The sequence below is a fragment of the Brassica oleracea genome, chromosome C9 (assembly GCF_000695525.1).
Source record: "Brassica oleracea var. oleracea cultivar TO1000 chromosome C9, BOL, whole genome shotgun sequence".
In the NCBI taxonomy this organism is placed as follows: domain Eukaryota; kingdom Viridiplantae; phylum Streptophyta; class Magnoliopsida; order Brassicales; family Brassicaceae; genus Brassica; species Brassica oleracea.
Genome location: NC_027756.1, coordinates 42,938,767 through 42,945,335, shown reverse-complemented (window position 1 = coordinate 42,945,335; position 6,569 = coordinate 42,938,767). Strand labels below are relative to the sequence as shown.

Below are 6,569 nucleotides of genomic sequence, written 5' to 3'. Positions count from 1 at the left end.
AATAGTCAATGAGAAAGAGCCGACGAAAATATTTGAAGATAATTCGGCTTGTGTTGCTCAACTCAAAGAATGGTACATTAAGAGTGACAAAACGAAGCATATCCCTCCAAGATTCTTATCGTACAGAAGGGAGCTCGAGAAAAATAAAAAGGTGGACATCGAATATGTACAGTCATGCGACAATCTGGCAGACTTGTTTACAAAGGTTCTTTCTACTACAACATTCCAAAAACACGTGTATGGTATCGGAATGCGGCATTTGCGTGACATGTGAAGAGAAAGCTATGTCCATTATTCTCAGGGGGAGATTACGGTAGTGTACTTTTTTTTTTGTCATGGTTTTTGTCCCAATGAATTTTTCCATGACTAGCTTTTTAACGAGGCACTACGTAATACAAAATGGATAATCATGGGAGAGTGTTATGAGATAAGATTTTAGATGATTATCCATTCACATATTATATTATTACTTCTCCTCCAAGTCACCGACTGATGTCATTGTTTAATATTTTCTGATTGTTATAAATATGTACTCCCTCCTCTTATGTTTGTACGACTGAAGTAAGAAGAAGAAATAAAATTATCACAACTCCTCTCTCTCTTTACGTTACCAAACAAAAAGACGTAGAATAATTAACTCTTGTAACTCTTTTCTTACTTTATTTATAACAGAATCAACTTATTATGGTAATAGATTAGATCTCTTGCATGATATTTTTAAAACTTTATTTACTAACTAATATTTTAAAGTGAAATTGTACCCAATAACTAAGAAAAAACCAAATTTTAATTTTCTCTCTCGGTTTTTCTTCCTATCTCTCTTTACTCTCTCTCTCAAAAACTATTTGTTTTTATGATTTCAAAAATAATCCCTGCTAGGTAGTTGTCCGCGATTTCACGGGTATAAATAGTTTATGAAAATTATATATTATGTTTATAATTTTATAATTTTGATTAATAATCATAACTATTTAAAATAACCTTTTTATTTTAAATATTTTGAAAATCAAAAGTCTTGGTATTGTATAATCTTAGAAGATTATTGAGATATATTGTTAATTCTATAAATTTTATTATAAGTTTTCAAAAAGTGTTTTATGACATAATTTTTAATTAATAAAAAACCCAAAGATTAATGAACAACATTTTTATTTTATAACACTTTCTATTTTTGCATTATTTTGTCTACCGCTTTATTTTATTTAGAAGTAAAATAGTTACAAATAATTAATTAACAGTTATAGTACTACGTAAAACACATGTATTTCGGCAAACATATACAAACTTAGGTACGTAAAAACAACAAATAAGTTTTATTATTCTTTACTGATGTATTATATATGTATCTTTTTTTCCTATTACAAAATAAACATGTCAATTTTATTATAATCAAAACTATATCAATAGAGTCTTACCCTAGTCTTGTATTAATATATTGTTCTCGCTTTTTAATTTATATTATATTAAACTTTTTCATTGACTTATATTATTTTACAGAATTTACCATATAGTTTTATTATAATCAAGGCTATAAGAATTATATTAATAAAGTATATTAACTTTAGTCTCGTATTAGTATAATGTTCCAATTTTTTAATTTTATATTATAATAAATATTTTCATTCATTAATATTATTTTAAAAGACTTATTATATATTTTTATGTTTTGAAATATACAGTATTAGATTTAGGTTAATTAGTTTCTGTAATCTATAGTATTAAGTTTAGGTTAATTAGTTTTATGTAATCTATAATTTATTGTATCCACTATTGATATAAATATGTTAAAATCGTTTTATATAATTATTTCTATCATACCATATCTATTTATATGTATATTTTGAATTTATATAATGTAATCTATGATATTTAATTGTTTCTATAAATAAATTATGTTAATTATTTTATCTTTAAAATGTTTAATTATTTGTATGATAATATAGATTAGATAGTTCTACGATTAGTTTCCTTTTTAAAACTCTAATTAAATAAATGAAAATTCAATTTAAGAGAATTAATTCTAAATTTCACCTATGAATGACACCTAAAAAAGTCAATTAAGTGACTTCTCAATTAATATATAGTATATAATATTAGGTTTAGATTAATTAGTTTTTTGTAATCTATAATTTATTGTATTCACTATTAATATAAATATGTTAAAATCATTTTATATAATTATTTCTATCATACCATATGTATTTATATGGATATTTTAAATTTATAAAATGTAATCTATGATATTTAATTGTTTCTATAAATAAATTATGTTAATTCTTTTATCTTTAAATTGTTTAATTGTTTGTATGGTAATATAGATTAGATTAGGTAGTTCTTGGATTAGTTTCCTTTTTAAAACTTTAATTAAATAAATTAAAATTCCAATACGAACAACCAATCAAATTAAAAGAATTAATTCTAAACTTCACCTATGAATGATACCTAAGCAAAAGTCACTTAATTGACTTCTTAATTAATATATAGTAGAGTAAATTTTTTAATTGTTAGTTCTTTAAATATTGAGTTTGAGTTGTTTACCCTTTGTTTTGATGTCTCAAAGCCCATTAATCTTTGGTTTATGCGTATGGTATAATGTAATATTTCAGGTATATTTTCCAAAATTTGCAAAATTTTCTAAATATCAATACTATTAAAACAGAACGCCCTTTTTTTAGGTGTCCTCCTGTTTCAACAATATTTATAAGACTCTGCCACTGGATTATTTATAAGCTATGATTTTGATTAAAATGTTTTTTTTTCCAATAAATCGCAGCCTCCCAAGCAACCTTCTCCTAATTTTGTGTAATTTTTTCCATTTATTTAGTTAAAAAGTTAGATTGTTTTAGCCCACTTACGTTTAAGTCTTTCAAAAACATTTTTGACTGAAATACTGACGAAATTAACTAACATTTATGTTTCCCTAAAGAATAATAAATTATAAGCATTGTATCCCTAAACCCTAAAACATTGATAGGATGGTCATTGCATACCAAGTCCATTGAATAACAATTTGATATTAGAATTATCATCTGAGCAGCATGAACTTAAAAAAAAAAACGGATTGCCCTAGAAATTTCAAGTGAATCCATAAACCCTACAACGCATAATTTCAAGTGAATCCATAAACCCTAGAAATTTTGCCTCAATATAACAAATTGTTTACCATGCAAAAACAAACCATAAACCCCATATTGATCCGTGAATATATTATTGCATATTATACATTTCCATTTACAATATGATAATAATAATAATTAGATGAGTACAAACGAATTATGGAACTTTGAATGATTGTCTACCAATTTTCCGACTTAATACTATTAATCGTTAATAATTTTTTTTATTGATCTTATCACTAATAGAAAATGTCTCACACAAACAACCGAATATGCAAATAAAAATATGCCTTGCGAAACGGATTACCAAAAATCTATCAAGTCAATAACAGGTCCATATTTTCTAAGCATATTCTCTCAACAATATCGCAACATACGTCATTAATTACGCTAACCACCAATATATTTCATCCCTTTGAAGTTTAATAATTAATTTAAATTTCCATAATGAATCCAAAAATATTATATTCCTAATTTATACCAAAACCCAACTCGCAAGGCATATCTTACTAACAATCTTTTAAATAAAATCTTTAATATCTCTCTTTATTCTCACCAAATCTTTTCCTTTTGCTATATATACTACCTAATCAACCCATTCAACCTAACACCTTGCGAAAAGATTAGGCATAGAAAATGAAGCCTACACTGAAGTTATCATACATGTCCGGCGTACCAAACTGAAACGTGGATCCAAGTCAAAGTTTTTTCGCACCTGGAAACAATAAAGTGAACAGTTCTGTCCGACAATGGAAATCATTCTCTGACAAGAAGGTAAACAATTTTGAGGTGCTTTTTGTCTCTAATATGAGAGTAAGCTTTCAGATGGCTATCAGTTACGAGCTGGTCATATGTCGGATCCAATATTTATACACTACAAAAGTAAGATTTACATCAATTTTGTAAACATGGACGTGCATATATTATAACACACTTTTTGCTGCTCAGATACACTAAATACAACAAAATATCCAGTTTCATAGAGGAGCAGACTTAACACAGATTTGAAAGGTATGTGTTGCTACTTTCAGATATTCATTTTGATTTGGTATACTTTTAGCAAAATCTAAATAACTAAAATGTCTTTGGCAAACCAGCAACTGAGCAAATAATACAGAGCAAAACAATGTTACAATCTGGTGTGAAGCAAAGCAGTCATCTTTTAAGAAAAGATGGTGCTAAGTCTACTCCTAAACTAAGGCAGACAGCAGTAACTATAACTAATAACTCCAACGTTACGAATCCATCCCAGGTTGGGTATGTTTCAGATAATAACATCTTCCTTGAAGGTATAAATCTTGAGCACTCAAATATGTTTAGTATGAACAGTCAATTATTATAAGCTTTTTTGCTATTTGAAATTATACGTGGCAGTTCTATCTGAAGGACAAGATGATCACTTTTATGACTTAAGCAGTCAAGAAAGTGATACAATATCAAATGTTTCCTATCATGCTCAAGCTTTATTTAGAGAAGCTGTATCAGAGAAAGCAAACATTGAGTCTATGATGGCAAGGATTAGAAAGATGTGTGAAAGCAAGGGGAAATTTTTTTAAAAAAACATAAGAGTACACAGACTACCCCAAAAAACTACAACTATGTAAACGTGTGTCATCAATCATGCCCTCAGCAAAGTTTTTCCTAAAATAATTCATGTAATGCAGACAAAAAAATGATTTTCATTACGGTTAATACTTCAACTAAAAAAATTAAATTCAAACCATCGGTATGTAAAGACCTTGATATGTTTGGTTGGCTATTTGAAAAAATCTTCGATCCTTTGCTGAGTCAAATTGGATCTGATCGGAGATGACAGATATTTACCCGCCAGGTTATCAACGATCTGGTTTTGCATGTTAAGATAAAGCATCAAGAAACAAAAGAGAAGATAGTTTGAATCATAGATGAAGGAAACAAAAATGTACTTTCTCTCGATGAATAAGTGATGCAGAGAATATTATTATTATTTATTAATAGGATAATTACTTTTATGGTTTTAATGGTTTTTCTATACTAAATTAGATTAGGTCTTGTAAGATTAGTGATTTATTATAAATAGGCATTCAAGCTTAAAGTTGTATTCAGTTTTGGTAATGATTTAATAAGAGATAGATTTTATATGAGCTTTATAGCACGGGAAAGAGTATTTCCAATCTAAGAAGTTTTTATAACCACTGTGAATACTCTTCACAGTGTTTAATCAAAAGCACGGGAAATATATTATAAAATTTATTCGTTAATTCCCGTGCTTTCTAAGAGCAGGTCAAAATCTAGTCTATTTATTATATTACTAAAGATTTTGTCTAGCTTCCTAGAGCTTGTAAGAGCAGGTCAAAATCTAGTCTATTTATAAAAACCTCTTAATATAATATAGGAAAACCATTAAAACCATAAAAGTAATTATCCTATTAATAAATAATAATAATATATCCAAATATTCTCTGCATCGATAAGAAAATCAACCTGATCCACTCGATTTGTTGTACTCTCTTTTGATCGGTTAGGGTGAGGATTGTTATAGCGCTTCAGAAATCGATCATCGATTCTAGAAATGGAGGTTTGATGAAGATGAGCTTTCGGCATAGAAGATTCGAATGACTTTCCGCTTTTTTAGCAAATTGACGGTCAATATTGATTTTTTGTCTCACCTTTTTTAAAACTATTGAAGATATTTTATGTGTTTTTTTGTGTTTTTGTTCTTATATTATTGCTGTCGGAAGCCCACTTAAACATGTTGAGAATTTTGTAATAAATGGACTGAATAATTAGCTCATATTAACTTTATGATTTACTTTACAGTCTAAAAATCACTTTTTCAAACCTATTTAATATATTAACAAAATTAATTATAATAAACCTTTATCAAAGTATTAAAATTGTTAACCATTTCACAAATCTTGATAACATATTTTACTCAGTATGTGAATACTTATTATTGACGGATATATATATAATTATATTTATATTTTTACAAAAAAACACTGATAAAGATTGTTTGTATTATAATGTTGATATATTGTACCAAAAACACATTTGATACATCCACTACAAGAAAACAGCGGTATTCTGACGGACATTCCGACGGAAAATGAAATCCTCGGAATATCCCGAGGAATTTCCGAGGAAATTTCCTCGGAATATACCGTCGGAATTCCGAGGAAATATTAATCCGTCGAAATATTCCGAGGAAATTCCAAGGAAAAATGTGTTACTCGGAAAAAACCGATGAATTCCGAGAAAATATTATAGCCGTTGGAGAGCCGTTGGGGGATTTTACAAAATTCTGAGGAAATTCCGACGAACTAGCCGTTGGCGTCGGAATTCCGTCGGAATTTCCTCGGTCTGTCGGCAGGATTTAAACTATAAATACAAGCAGTCCTCTTCCTCTTCATTCACTCCATATCTTCATCCTCCCTCTTACTCTATTTACACACGAATTTGATTCATAAAAAA

The 6,569-nt window shown here is 28.0% G+C and overlaps 1 long non-coding RNA gene across 1 annotated transcript; it reads left to right on the top strand.

Annotated features, from left to right (window-relative positions):
• The first annotated feature begins 3,574 nt into the window (after positions 1–3,574).
• On the top strand, positions 3,575–4,575 carry LOC106316623. Its single transcript, XR_001264903.1, has 4 exons — positions 3,575–3,890; positions 4,065–4,127; positions 4,214–4,405; positions 4,491–4,575. It is a non-coding gene; the product is annotated as an uncharacterized LOC106316623 (long non-coding RNA).
• The last annotated feature ends 1,994 nt before the right edge of the window (positions 4,576–6,569 follow it).